The sequence below is a fragment of the Schistocerca americana genome, chromosome 2 (genome assembly GCF_021461395.2).
Source record: "Schistocerca americana isolate TAMUIC-IGC-003095 chromosome 2, iqSchAmer2.1, whole genome shotgun sequence".
NCBI lineage: Eukaryota > Metazoa > Arthropoda > Insecta > Orthoptera > Acrididae > Schistocerca > Schistocerca americana.
The window spans coordinates 967,887,531-967,903,701 of record NC_060120.1 but is presented as its reverse complement, the minus strand read 5'-3'; the positions used below and the strand labels follow the sequence as shown (position 1 = coordinate 967,903,701).

Below are 16,171 nucleotides of genomic sequence, written 5' to 3'. Positions count from 1 at the left end.
CAATCCTTCTTAAAAAACCTTATACTACTCCCAACATCACCACTGCTGAAGCCCAGGCTATCCGTGATCTGAAGGCTGACCAAACCTTCGTCATTCTTCCGGCGGACAAGGGTTCCACGACTGTGGTACTAGATCGTTGGGAGTATGTGGCTGAGGGACTGCGTCAGCTTTCAGACAACACTACTTACAAAGTTTGCCAAGGTAATCCCATCCCTAGTGTCCAGGCGGAGCTTCAAGGAATCCTCAGAACCTTAGGCCCCCTACCAAACCTTTCATCTGACTCCATCAACCTCCTGACCCCACCAACACCCCGCACCCCTACCTTATACCTTCTTCCTAAAATTCACAAACCCAATCATCCCGGCCATCCCATTGTAGCTGGTTACCAAGCCCCCACAGAATGCATGTCTGCCTACGTAGATCAACACCTTCAACCCATTACATGCAGTCTCCCATCCTTCATCAAAGACACCAATCACTTTCTCGAACGCCTGGAATCCCTACCCAGTCTGTTACCCCCGGAAACCATCCTTGTAACCATTGATGCCACTTCCTTATACACAAATATTACGCATGCCCAGGGCCTCGCTGCGATGGAGCACTTCCTTTCACGCCGATCACCTGCCATCCTACCTAAAACCTCTTTCCTCATTACCTTAGCCAGCTTCATCCTGACCCACAACTTCTTCCCTTTCGAAGGCCAGACATACCAACAATTAAAGGGAACAGCCATGGGTACCAGGATGGCCCCCTCGTACGCAAACCTATTCATGGGTCGCTTAGAGGAAGCCTTCTTGGTTACCCAGGCCTGCCAACCCAAAGTTTGGTACAGATTTATTGGTGACATTTTCATGATCTGGACTCACAGTGAAGAAGAACTCCAGAATTTCCTCTCCAACCTCAACTCCTTTGGTTCCATCAGATTCACCTGGTCCTACTCTAAATCACATGCCACTTTCCTTGACGTTGACCTCCACCTGTCCAATGGCCAGCTTCACACGTCCGTCCACATCAAACCCACCAACAAGCAACAGTACCTCCATTATGACAGCTGCCACCCATTCCACATCAAACGGTCCCTTCCCTACAGCCTAGGTCTTCGTGGCAAACGAATCTGCTCCAGTCCGGAATCCTGAAAACAGCTTTCACATCCCGTAACTACCCTCCCGACCTGGTACAGAAGCAAATAACCAGAGCCACTTCCTCATCTCCTCAAACCCGGAACCTCCCACAGAAGAACCCCAAAAGTGCCCCACTTGTGACAGGATACTTTCCGGGACTGGATCAGATTCTGAATGTGGCTCTCCAGCAGGGATACGACTTCCTCAAATCCTGCCCTGAAATGAGATCCATCCTTCATGAAATCCTCCCCACTCCACCTAGAGTGTCTTTCCACCGTCCACCTAACCTTCGTAACCTCTTAGTTCATCCCTACGAAATCCCCAAACCACCTTCCCTACCCTCTGGCTCCTACCCTTGTAACCGCCCCCGGTGTAAAACCTGTCCCATGCACCCTCCCACCACCACCTACTCCAGTCCTGTAACCCGGAAGGTGTACACGATCAAAGGCAGAGCCACGTGTGAAAGCACCCACGTGATTTACCAACTGCCCTGCCTACACTGTGAAGCCTTCTATGTGGGAATGACCAGCAACAAACTGTCCATTCGCATGAATGGACACAGGCAGACAGTGTTTGTTGGTAATGAGGATCACCCTGTGGCTAAACATGCCCTGGTGCACGGCCAGCACATCTTGGCACAGTGTTACACCGTCCAGGTTATCTGGATACTTCCCACTAACACCAACCTGTCAGAACTCCGGAGATGGGAACTTGCCCTTCAGCATATCCTCTCTCCTCGCTATCCGCCAGGCCTCAATCTCCGCTAATTTCTAATTTCAATTTGCCGCCACTCATACCTCACCTGTCTTTCAACAACATCTTTGGCTCTGTACTTCCGCCTCGACTGACATCTCTGCCCAAACTCTTTGCCTTTACAAATGTCTGCTTGTGTCTGTGTATATGCGGATGGATATGTGTGTGTGTGCGCGCGCGCGAGTGTATACCTGTCCTTTTTTCCCCCTAAGGTAAGTCTTTCCGCTCCCGGGATTGGAATGACTCCTTACCCTCTCCCTTAAAACCCACATCCCTTCGTCTTTCCCTCTCCTTCCCTCTTTCCTGAAGAAGCAACCGTTTGTTACGAAAGCTTGAATTTTGTGTGTATGTTTGTGTTTGTTTGTGTGTCTATCGACCTGCCAGCGCTTTTGTTTGGTAAGTCTCATCACCTTTCTTTTTAGATATATTTTTCCCACGTGGAATGTTTCCCTCTATTATATTCATATCATTAATTTGAACCCAACAATTACGTTTGTTATTGTCACTGTTACATTTCGAAGTCTTTTCTGTCATCTTATTTCCTCCTTCTGTTTTTGCCAGTAGTTTCACTTTGTATTCACCTTCTCCTTTTTACCGTAATCCACTATACAATTTTATCCCGTCGATATATACTCAATAATACGTAATAATACTTAGCCCACTTCCAAACCATAACAAACAAACAAAAAATTTTTTTTCCGATTTCAACACTACCGCTGCTATAAAATCCACCGTTTCTAGTTCACAAACAGTTCCTTCCAGCTATTAAACAACCTTTTCGGCTAGTTTTAATAACTTTTGCTTTATTTCCATTTCCGTTTTTCTCACATCACCAATCATTTTAGCCGCTTCCCACAGGTTTTAACGTCATTATTTCTTCATCAGACAATTGTTAGCCTCATTTCCATAATCTGCCACCACCAAACCAGTCCTTTTAATACATCCTCACGTAGTCTTTCCGAAATTTTCCCGAATTTCTCCACTCTTTAACGTGTTTTGGCGGCAACACAACCACCTAACCTTTATGCACATCGTTATCTACCTAAACAAGTTCACCACAGGATCAACATAGCCCAGCTCTAACCAACACTTTTTCGCCTTTTTTCACACCAGATCTGCATTTGCTTTCTAGTTCACCTTTATCTCTCCCCATATATTTTTATATTTATTTTCATTTTCATTTCAGCCTCATGTTACACTTTCCACCTTCTAGTACCATGTCACCCTCACAACAACTCCACAACGACCCCGTTAAATTTTATTTACATTCCCTCCGCAAACATGCCTTCGCCCTAGCCACATTACACTCCCACATTTTTTTTTCTCAGGCTTGTCTGACATTTGGCATCACCCCCAAAGGCCTCACAAGTTCCCATCTCTGGCTGCAACCCTTCTTTCCATCAGTCCCTATACCAGTTCCAAACTGAACAATCCATTGCCCTCACCCACCTAATCCTTCACCTACACATCCACTCAGCCAATCAACACACCCGTCAACTCCTATCCTTAATAAAAGTCCTCAATCTTTTCTCTCCCACATCCACACCGGCTGTTCAGAGCATCCTCCTACAGGCCAACCGCAAATTAGAACAGCAAGCCACCATCCACCTTAAAAAACTATCCAATCTCCTGGTTTCCCACCTCCGGAAAGGCAACTCACTCACCCTTCACAACCTTTCCAGCAAACCTCAACCTCCTCTCATTGCACACAAACCCAGTCTCTCCCATCTACTCAACCTCCCACTTCCAGCTCCACTCCCTCCAAAACCTCAAAATTCCAATCAACACAATCTGGAACCACAACACCCCAATTCAGTAGTTAACCTTTCCTCCAAACCTCTCTCCCAATCCGAAACCTCTGTCCTATCCAAAGGCCTCACCTTCAGCCCCACTCCCAGATTTGACCAAACAGCCCTCGTCAAAGATTTACTGTCCTACACCCGTACTCTCTGCTGGAAATATCACTTTGCCACGAAGAAAAATGATCCTAATCCTACTCCTAATGATCCAACTCCCCAAGATACTATCCAAATTGAACCCAGCCTGGAACAGTTCCGTCCTCCGTCACAGTGGGACCCACCTCCTCTTCCTCAAAATCACCCTCTCCTAACCTTCCAGGAATTTCTGACTTCCAGTATTGCCTCTCAATCCTTCTTAAAAAACCTTAATCCTACTCCCAACGTCACCACTGCTGAAGCCCAGGCTATCCGTGATCTGAAGGCTGACCAATCCATCGTCATTCTTCCGGCGGACAAGGGTTCCACGACTCTGGTACTTGATCGTCGGGAGTATGTGGCTGAGGGACTGCGTCAGCTTTCAGACAACACTACTTACAAAGTTTGCCAAGGTAATCCCATTCCTGATGTCCAGGCGGAGCTTCAAGGAATCCTCAGAACTTTAGGACCCCTACAAAACCTTTCACCTGACTCCATCAACCTCCTGACCCCACCAACACCCCGCACCCCTACCTTATACCTTCTTCCTAAAATTCACAAACTCAATCATCCCGGCCATCCCATTGTAGCTGGTTACCAAGCCCCCACAGAACGCATCTCTGCCTACGTAGATCAACATCTTCAACCCATTACATGCAGTCTCCCACATCCTTCATCAAAGACACCAACCACTTTCTCGAACCCTTGGAATCCCTACCCAGTCTGTTACCCCCGGAAACCATCCTTGTAACCATTGATGCCACTTCCTTATACACAAATATTCCGCACGTCCAGGGCCTTGCTGCGATGGAGCACTTCCTTTCACGCTGATCACCTGCCACCCTACCTAAAACCTCTTTCCTCATTACCTTAGCCAGCTTCATCCTGACCCACAACATCTTCACTTTCGAAGGCCAGACATACCAACAATTAAAGGGAACAGCCATGGGTACCAGGATGGCTCCCTCGTACGCCAACCTATTCATGGGTTGCTTAGAGGAAGCCTTCTTGGTTACCCAAGCCTGCCAACCCAAAGTTTGGTACAGATTTATTGATGACATTTTCATGATCTGGACTCACAGTGAAGAAGAACTCCAGAATTTCCTCTCCAACCTCAACTCCTTTGGTTCCATCAGATTCACCTGGTCCTACTCTAAATCCCATGCCACTTTCCTTGACGTTGACCTCCACCTGTCCAATGGCCAGCTCCACACGTCCGTCCACATCAAACCCACCAACAAGCAACAGTACCTCCATTATGACAGCTGCCACCCATTCCACATCAAACGGTCCCTTCCCTACAGCCTAGGTCTTCGTGGCAAACGAATCTGCTCCAGTCCTCGTGGCAAACGAATCTGCTCCAGTCCGGAACCCTCGAACCATTACACCAACAACCTGAAAACAGCTTTCGCATCCCGTAACTACCCTCCCGACCTGGTACAGAAGCAAATAACCAGAGCCACTTCCTCATCTCCTCAAACCCGGAACCTCCCACAGAAGAACCCCAAAAGTGCCCCACTTGTGACAGGATACTTTCCGGGACTGGATCAGATTCTGAATGTGGCTCTCCAGCAGGGATACGACTTCCTCAAATCCTGCCCTGAAATGAGATCCATCCTTCATGAAATCCTCCCCACTCCACCTAGAGTGTCTTTCCGCCGTCCACCTAACCTTCGTAACCTCTTAGTTTTTCCCTACGAAATCTCCAAACCACCTTCCCTACCCTCTGGCTCCTACCCTTGTAACCGCCCCCGGTGTAAAACCTATCCCATGCACCCTCCCACCACCACCTACTCCAGTCCTGTAACCCGGAAGGTGTACACGATCAAAGGCAGAGCCACGTGTGAAAGCACCCACGTGATTTACCAACTGCCCTGCCTACACTGTGAAGCCTTCTATGTGGGAATGACCAGCAACAAACTGTCCATTCGCATGAATGGACACAGGCAGACAGTGTTTGTTGGTAATGAGGATCACCCTGTGGCTAAACATGCCCTGGTGCACGGCCAGCACATCTTGGCACAGTGTTACACCGTCCAGGTTATCTGGATACTTCCCACTAACACCAACCTGTCAGAACTCCGGAGATGGGAACTTGCCCTTCAGCATATCCTCTCTCCTCGCTATCCGCCAGGCCTCAATCTCCGCTAATTTCTAATTTCAATTTGCCGCCACTCATACCTCACCTGTCTTTCAACAACATCTTTGCCTCTGTACTTCCGCCTCGACTGACATCTCTGCCCAAACTCTTTGCCTTTACAAATGTCTGCTTGTGTCTGTGTATATGCGGATGGATATGTGTGTGTGTGTGCGCGCGCGAGTGTATACCCGTCCTTTTTTCCCCCTAAGGTAAGTCTTTCCGCTCCCAGGATTGGAATGACTCCTTACCCTCTCCCTCAAAACCCACATCCTTTCGTCTTTCCCTCTCCTTCCCTCTTTCCTGACGAAGCAACCGTTTGTTGAGAAAGCTTGAATTTTGTGTGTATGTTTGCGTGTCTATCGACCTGCCAGCGCTTTTGTTTGGTAAGTCTCATCACCTTTCTTTTTAGATATATTTTTCCCACGTGGAATGTTTCCCGCTATGACGTCACGGTCGACGAAGCTTTCCAGTCCTGATACATTGGGTACGCCTGTACCACCTCGTACAATTGCAACGGTTAGCCCACCATTACCATGGGAGAATGTATCATTAAGGTCAATACTGAAGTTAAGTCTACATCCACAGAAGACAGCGGGTCCATCTAGTAGAGAGTGTGCAGCGACAGATTTTATGGTATTCTTCTTCTTGTCAGCAGCAGATGTTGTCATTTCGACATCTTCAATTGTGACTTACCGAACGAAAGTGCTGGCAGGCCGATAGACACACAAACATACACACGAAATTCAAGCTTTCGCAACAAACTGTTGCCTCATCAGGAAAGAGGGAAGGAGAGGGAAAGACGAAAGGATGTGGGTTTTAAGGGAGAGGGTAAGGAGTCATTCCAATCCCAGGAGCGGAAAGACGTCTTTAAGGTAAGTCTTTCCGCTCCCGGGATTGGAATGACTCCTTACCCTCTCCTTTAAAACCCACATCCTTTCGTCTCTCCCTCTCCTTCCCTCTTTCCTGACAAAGCAACCGTTGGTTGCGAAAGCTAGAATTTTGTGTGTTTGTTTGTGTGTCTATTGACCTGCCAGCGCTACCGTTTGATAAGTCACATCATCTTTGCTTTTTTTTTATATATATATAAACAACAATGTACATGTTTTCTGTAAAAGCAACTAGAGGAATGAAAATGCTGTGCTGTGCTGTGAAAATGCGCGGATTGTTTCCTTTCTTACAGTCAGTTTTAACTACAGTAGCAAAGCATTTAAACCATTAGAGAAATTGTTTCTCCTGTGTACATAATAAAAGTAAGTGTGGAGTGTCTGTGATTACCGCCAAAACTCTTCAATAGTGAATTTTGCTGCCCCATGTGGGTTAATGGGTTACATGGTGTGGTAACCTTCCATCACCCATCCATGAAGAAGGTTTTGTTATGGGAACTATAGGAATTAGTTATGAAGATATGAGAGTCTAAAGAGGGCATCGCACAAATGGGCTTCTTACATGAAGATGGTGAAGCAGCTTGGAACTGAATGCCGTAGTGGCCCAGAGTGGCCAGAATGTTCCTTCTAGATGGTTAGAGAATGTCGTAGAATCTTCGAGAATCTTCTAGATCTCTGATGTAATCCAGAATTAACAGGCGCTGCATTACTCACGCATTATGAACATCTTTGGCAAATGTTTCCAATTATTCCAAAATCATCACCAGCAGATGAAATGAATGCATGTTTGAAGAGAACATTTCTTTGGCCTTGAGCGAAGAAAGTACAATTAAGTAGAAATATGAATTTCAGATTTTCAACAACGAAGAAGCAAAACACTTTGATGAAAACTCTTACAATTTAGTGAAAGCACTCACCCAAGTCATTGTGCAACTGGCCACACTGAACTTACAAATCGTTTATGTAACACTGTCACCATTCCAAATGAATTAATAAATAAAGCTCCCATCAATCTTCAAAATTATTCAAGTTGGTTTTGTGAAAGACCCAGTTTGACAACTAACGATGTAGGAAAAGACAGCATACATACAGCAACAAATTGGTTTTCTGTGAATGGTCTCACCCTCAATTTTAAAAAGACACAACATATGCAGTTCTGTAGATCTAGAGGTACTACACCAATGATAAGTGTATCAAATGTGAGGAAATAATACATTGGGTGGAAACTTCAAAATTCTCAGGTATCCATATAGGTGAGAATTTAAACTAAAAAAAGCATGTTTTGGAATTCCTAAAACAAGTTAGTTCAGCCCCATTTGCACTTAGAATTATTGCACATCTCAGGTACGGGGTGGGGGGTGGGGGTGGGGGAGAGGGAGGAATCAAAAAGTTGACATACTGTGAATATTTTCATTCAATAGTGTCATATGGAATAATATTCTGGTGTAACTCATCTTTAAGAAAGAAAGTCTTCATTGTCCAAAAAGATGCTGTAAGAATTAATAACCCATCATCATCTTGTAAACCTCGGTTTAACGATTTAAGCATTCTGAGTACTGCTTCTCAGTATTTTTATTCCCTCATAACAGTTGTTGTAAACAACCCACAACAGTTCAAAAGGAACAACGATGCACATAACTACAATACCAGAAGGAAAAATGACATTCATTACTCCATGCTAACTAATACTACTTCCACTTGGTATAAGAATTTCTATTGTCGTAATGTGTAAAAGGTAGCAGGTAGGTACTGCTTACTCACATATGCATATTTAATAATAATACTACTAACTAACCAACCAATTATTTTAGCAGTAAGAAATCAAGTAGTTGATTACATTAACTTAAAAATTCAAAACAAGAAATGGTCTTGAATACTTATCAAACAATAGAATTGAAGCAAAAATAATATTAAGGTAAGATGAAAGGAAAACTGCATTTATTCTGAAGTTTCCACTGAATATAGTGAAAAGTTTTCTTTCACTAAATTAAATACAGCTGTATTGAGAACTGATGATTTAATATGGGACTGTAATTTCTGTATTTAAAGGTTGACATTAAAACTGGCCACGTCCGAGGAAGGTCTCAAACTGTGAGGATTCCATACAAACTTAAATATGTATATACAGTAGACAGTTCATCCATTCCGGAACAGAGAATCTTGGTGATTTCTGACTATTATCTATATCAACACTGAGAAGCTATCAGCTATAGGATTTCCAAGACTTTCAAGAATGTTTCAATCACAAGTTAAAATTTATTGTGTATTTCGCAGTTGCTACTGTAATTTCTGAGAAAATGGGGAGTTAACAGATGGACAAACAGACAGGGAACAAAGTGATGTTATGTGGGTTCCAATTTTACCCAGTGAGGTACAGAACACTAAAAAACCACCAACCACAAATCATTGGTTTTTGTGTCGGGTGCTACCTTGATTCCCCTGTCATGTACTATAGCAAATGTGAGGTGATAGCTGTTGTGTTTCTGTAGACATGAGTGTTTGAAGTTTTCACTATCAGATTGTGGTGGTCACGAGACAACTCTGTCTCTTTCACATCAATGTATAAGGGGCATTCAAATGAAACCCGGTCACTAGACTAAAGTAACGGTAATGATTTTATTAACACAAAAATGAATTTATACACAGTAAACATACTCAAAAATAGTCACCAAAACTGTTGGCACATTTATCCCATCGCAAAACGCCGGTCGATTCCATCCTTGAAGAAGCTAGTAGGCCTGGACCCAGTGACACACTTCATTGTCCATTGCAAATTGATGTCTGCGAACAGCTTGTTTTCGAGGTCCAAACACATGAAAGTCACACGGTGAAAGGTTGGGAATGTATGGTGGATGTTCCAGCATTTCCCACTGAAACTGCCGCAATGCCGTCTTCACCGCATTGTCTGTGTGCAGGCGGGCATTGTTATGCAGGAGGATAACGACACTGGACAACATGCCTTGGCATTTCGACTTAATACCTCATCTAAGGTTCTGTAAAGTGGCTTTTTAATGCTGGGCATTGATGGTGGTTCCCCTTTCCAGGATCTTGACAAGAAGTGCCCCCTTGTGGTCAAAAAAGGACATCATGACCTTACCATAACTGGTGCACATGGCCTTTGATTTCTTTGGAGGTAGTGTTTCCATTGCTTGCTCTGGTGCTTGCTTTCTGGTTCAAAATGGTGACACCATGTTTTGTCACCTGTGACAATATGCGACAGAAAGCTGTATTCATCCTCATGTTGCAGATGACTCAAAGACAGCACCATTCGAGTATTGCGCTGTTCGGCGGTCAGTTGGTAGGGAACCCACTGGGCACAGGTTTTCAAACATTCAAGTGTTGATGCATTAAGGTGTGGGAGGTGCCCCCGCTAATACCCAGTAACCGATCAATCTCGTCCACAGTGATTCTGTGGTTGTCCAAGACTAAAGCATTCACTTCCACAACCATTTCTGGTGTGATGACACGATGAGCCTGTCCAGGACTCGCGCCCCTCAAGGAATCGCTTGTGCCATTCCCCAATAACTGATCGACTCAGACTTTATTCACTGTACAGAGCCTTCTTCCGTCGACACATTTCACGGCCTCCAACTCCCTCCACCGCTAAAAACTGAATCTCTCGTTGTTGTTCCTGTTTACTTGCCTGCATGTTCGGTAGCGGATGACGACTTGTGCGACCACCTTCTCTTTGGCATGAAACCACACTGGCGCTATGTAACATCAAACGGTGCACACGTGTCAGTTTCTCTACCAATAGATGGCACCACCATACCCGCAGTTACATGGTGCCACCTTACGTGTCAGGCATAGGTAGATGCACTGACCAGGTTTCATTTTAATGAACCTCATATATTTTAATGGAAAAAGTTCAAGATTTATCTACATTACAAAGCATTTATGAATATTTCTGAGTGTTGATAAATATTTTGAATGTCCTAAATTATTCTCAAATGGTCTAGATTTTACAATGTTATAGAAAGTTCTGGAATTTTTTTTAACATTCCCAAATGTTTCCGAATGATCTCAGTGTTCTGTAAAGAAGTGAGTAGCATGGTATTTTGTTTCAAATTACGGCACTGTTGAATATTTCAGTGTGTTATGTCCTGCGACTAGTGCTAGAGTGCCAAGTGTTGTGCTGCTATGCATGCGTGTTTGAATTTGCCGCCAACTGTATCAGTGTGGGCTGTCTGCTGGAGACCACCTGTGGGAGGTATGCACACAGCTGGAGGCCACCTGTAAGAGGCATGCGCACAGTGAAGTGGTTTGTTCAAATGGCTCTGAGCACTATAGGATTTAACTTCTGAGGTCATCAGTCCCCTAGAAGTTAGAACTACTTAAACCTAACTAACCTAAGGACATCACACACATCCATGCCCGAGGCAGGATTCGAACCTGCGACCGTCGCGGTCGCACGGTTCCAGACTGTAGCGCCTAGAACTGCTTGGCCACTCCGGCCGACCACAGTGAAGTCTCCACCCCACCATCTACCAGTGCTCACGCATATATATGCACGGCGCAGTGCTAACCGGCTCTCTTGTGTGTCTTTCCAGTGTGCTGTTCACTTTAGTGTACTGTGCCATGTTACGTGTGGGTTCATGGGAGGCTGTTGACTGTTGTGGTCTAGTGCTTCTTGAATAAAGCCTCATTTGGGTTACCCTAGCCACCAATTGTGCAGCAAAATAGCTCACAACAGACGGAGTGTGCTCCCTGCCGTCGTTGGATAAGCAGCTGCAGCAGCAAGTTGTATACTCCCAGCTCACTCATTTGCTACATAGTTTAATTCTTAATTTCTTTGCGTGTTTTTGGTACTTGCATTGTTTAATTCATAAATTTCGGGCGTATTATAGTATTTGAGAGTTGTAGCATTGCGTTTTAGTACCTGAATAGTGTAAAATCGCGTAGTCTCCTTCCGCCGCTGAGCAGTGTGTCCACAGTGCGCAAGTAGCAGCATTACTGCATTTACTAGGCAATCTTATATTTTAATAACCATTTAAATTTTGTGTCGATTTGTTTGCGCTCTCTGTAGATTAGTTCAGACGTTCTTTGCACAACAGTTTTTAGCATGAATAGGGACTGCAACTGCTGTGTTCGGATGCAGGCTGAGTTGGCATCCCTTCGCTCCCAGCTTCAGGCAGTGTTGGCTTCGGTCACACAGCTTGAGGCTGTTGCCAATGGGCATCACTGTGGGGTTCCAGATGGGGGTTTGTCGGGGACGGCCAGCTCGTCCCACGCATCCCCCGATCGGACTACGACTGTGGTTGCCCGGGATACTGCCCACATTGAGGCTGATCCCTCACCTGTGGTAGAGTGGGAGGTCATCTCAAGGTGTGGCAGGGGGCGAAAGACATTCCAGAGGGCTGAACGGAAGGCCTCTCCAGTTTGTCTGACGAACCGGTTTCAGGCTCTGTCTCAGGCTGATACTGATCCTCGGCCGGACGTGGCTGCTTGTCCTGTTCCAGAGGTTGCCCCTCAGTCTGCAAGATCCGGGCGGTCGCAGAGGGTGGGCTTACTGGTAGTTGGGAGTTCCAACGTGAGGCGCGTAATGGGGCCCCTTAGGGATATGGCAGCAAGAGAGGGGAAGAAAACCAATGCGCACTCCGTGTGCATACCGGGGGGAGTCATTCCAGATGTGGAAAGGGTCCTTCCGGATGCCATGAAGGGTACAGGGTGCACCCATCTGCAGGTGGTCGCTCATGTCGGCACCAATGATGTGTGTCGCTATGGATCCGAGGAAATCCTCTCTGGCTTCCGGCGGCTATCTGAATTGGTGAAGACTGCCAGTCTTGCTAGCAGGATGAAAGCAGAGCTCACCATCTGCAGCATCATCGACAGGACTGACTGCGGACCTTTGGTACAGAGCCGAGTGGAGGGTCTGAATCAGAGGCTGAGACGGCTCTGCGACCGTGTGGGCTGCAGATTCCTCGACTTGCGCCGCCATAGGGTGGTGGGGTTTCGGGTTCCGCTGGATAGGTCAGGAGTCCACTACACACAACAAGCGACCAATGATGTGTGTCGCTATGGATCCGAGGAAATCCTCTCTGGCTTCCGGCGGCTATCTGAATTGGTGAAGACTGCCAGTCTTGCTAGCAGGATGAAAGCAGAGCTCACCATCTGCAGCATCATCGACAGGACTGACTGCGGACCTTTGGTACAGAGCCGAGTGGAGGGTCTGAATCAGAGGCTGAGACGGTTCTGCAACCGTGTGGGCTGCAGATTCCTCGACTTGCGCCGCCATAGGGTGGTGGGGTTTCGGGTTCCGCTGGATAGGTCAGGAGTCCACTACACACAACAAGCGACTACACGGGTAGCAGGGGTTGTGTGGCGTGGGCTGGGCGGTTTTTTAGGTTAGATGGCCTTGGGCAAGTACAGAAAGGGCAACAGCCTCAATGGGTGCAGGGCAAAGTCAGGACATGCGGGGAACAAGCAGCAATCGGTATTGTAATTGTAAACTGTCGAAGCTGCGTTGGTAAAGTAACGGAACTTCAAGCGCTGATAGAAAGCATCAAAGCCGAAATCGTTATCGGTACAGAAAGCTGGTTGAAGCCAGAGATAAATTCTGCCGAAATTTTTACAAAGGTACAGACGGTGTTTAGAAAGGATAGATTGCATACAACCGGTGGTGGAGTGTTCGTCGCTGTTAGTAGTAGTTTATCCTGTAGTGAAATAGAAGTGGATAGTTCCTGTGAATTATTATGGGTGGAGGTTACACTCAACAACCGAGCTAGGTTAATAATTGGCTCCTTTTACCGACCTCCTGACTCAGCAGCATTAGTGGCAGAACAACTGAGAGAAAATTTGGAATACATTTCACATAAATTTTCTCAGCATGTTATAGTCTTAGGTGGAGATTTCAATTTACCAGATATAGACTGGGACACTCAGATGTTTAGGACGGGTGGTAGGGACAGAGCATCGAGTGACATTATACTGAGTGCACTATCCGAAAATTACCTCGAGCAATTAAACAGAGAATCGACTCATGGAGATAACATCTTGGACCTACTGATAACAAACAGACCCGAACTTTTCGACTCTGTATGTACAGAACAGGGAATCAGTGATCATAAGGCCGTTGCAGCATCCCTGAATATGGAAGTTAATAGGAATATAAAAAAAGGGAGGAAAGTTTATCTGTTTAGCAAGAGTAATAGAAGGCAGATTTCAGACTACCTAACAGATCAAAACGAAAATTTCTGTTCCGACACTGACAATGTTGAGTGTTTATGGAAAAAGTTCAAGGCAATCGTAAAATGCGTTTTAGACAGGTACGTGCCGAGTAAAACTGTGAGGGACGGGAAAAACCCACCGTTGGTACAACAACAAAGTTAGGAAACTACTGCGAAAGCAAAGAGAGCTTCACTCCAGGTTTAAACGCAGCCAAAACCTCTCAGACAAACAGAAGCTAAACGATGTCAAAGTTAGCGTAAGGAGGGCTATGCGTGAAGCGTTCAGTGAATTCGAAAGTAAAATTCTATGTACCGACTTGACAGAAAATCCTAGGAAGTTCTGGTTTTACGTTAAATCAGTAAGTGGCTCAAAACAGCATATCCAGACACTCCGGGATGATGATGGCATTGAAACAGAGGATGACACGCATAAAGCTGAAATACTAAACACCTTTTTCCAAAGCTGTTTCACAGAGGAAGACTGCACTGCAGTTCCTTCTCTAAATCCTTGCACAAACGAAAAAATGGCTGACATCGAAATAAGTGTCCAAGGAATAGAAAATCAACTAGAATCACTCAACAGAGGAAAGTCCACTGGACCTGACGGGATACCAATTCGATTCTACACAGAGTACGCGAAAGAACTTGCCCCCCTTCTAACAGCTGTGTACCGCAAGTCTCTAGAGGAACGGAAGGTTCCAAATGATTGGAAAAGAGCACAGGTAGTCCCAGTCTTCAAGAAGAGTCGTCGAGCAGATGCGCAAAACTATAGACCTATATCTCTGACGTCGATCTGTTGTAGAATTTTAGAACACGTTTTTTGCTCGAGTATCATGTCGTTTTTGGAAACCCAGAATCTACTATGTAGGAATCAACATGGATTCCGGAAACAGCGATCGTTTGAGACCCAACTCGCTTTATTTGTTCATGAGACCCAGAAAATATTAGATACAGGCTCCCAGGTAGATGCTATTTTTCTTGACTTCCGGAAGGCATTCGATACAGTTCTGCACTGTCACCTGATAAACAAAGTAAGAGCCTACGGAATATCAGACCAGCTGTGTGGCTGGATTGAAGAGTTTTTAGCAAACAGAATACAGCATGTTGTTATCAATGGAGAGACGTCTACAGACGTTAAAGTAACCTCTGGCGTGCCACAGGGGAGTGTTATGGGACCATTGCTTTTCACAATATATATAAATGACCTAGCAGATAGTGTCGGAAGTCCCATGTGGCTTTTCGCGGATGATGCTGTAGTATACAGAGAAGTTGCAGCATTAGAAAATTGTAGCGAAATGCAGGAAGATCTGCAGCGGATAGGCACTTGGTGCAGGGAGTGGCAACTGACCCTTAACATAGACAAATGTAATGTATTGCGAATACATAGAAAGAAGGATCCTTTATTGTATGATTATATGATAGCGGAACAAACACTGGTAGCAGTTATTTCTGTAAAATATCTGGGAGTATGTGTGCGGAACGATTTGAAGTGGAACGATCATATAAAATTAATTGTTGGTAAGGCGGGTACCAGGTTGAGATTCATTGGGAGTCCTTAGAAAATGTAGTCCATCAACAAAGGAGGTGGCATACAAAACACTCGTTCGATCTATACTTGAGTATTGCTCATCATCAGTGTGGGATCCGTACCAGATCGGGTTGACGGAGGAGATAGAGAAGATCCAAAGAAGAGCGGCGTGTTTCATCACAGGGTTATTTGGTAACCGTGATAGCGTTACGGAGATGTTTAACAAACTCAAGTGGCAGACTCTGCAAGAGAGGCGCTCTGCATTGCGGTGTAGCTTGCTCACCAGGTTTCGAGAAGGTGCGTTTCTGGATGAGGTATCGAATATATTGCTTCCCCCTACTTATACCTCCCTAGGAGATCACGAATGTAAAATTAGAGAGATTAGAGCGCGCACGGAGGCTTTCAGACAGTCGTTCTTCCCGCGAACCATACGCGACTGGAACAGGAAAGGGAGGTAATGACAGTGGCACGTAAAGTGCCCTCCGCCACACACCATTGGGTGGCTTGCGGAGTATAAATGTAGATGTAGATGTAGCAATGAGGACATAAAAACCAGACTAGCATTGGCAAAAAGGGCGTCCCTGGCCAGGACAAGTCTACTAGTATCATACTTAGGCCTTCATTTGAGGAAGAAATTTCTGGGAA

At 45.5% G+C, this 16,171-nt stretch overlaps 1 protein-coding gene across 1 annotated transcript in view; it reads right to left on the bottom strand.

Annotated features, from left to right (window-relative positions):
* The window catches only part of LOC124596226 (probable ATP-dependent RNA helicase DDX46), a 172,767-nt gene that overhangs the window by 142,258 nt on the left and 14,338 nt on the right, over positions 1-16,171 (bottom strand). The window lies entirely within an intron of this gene.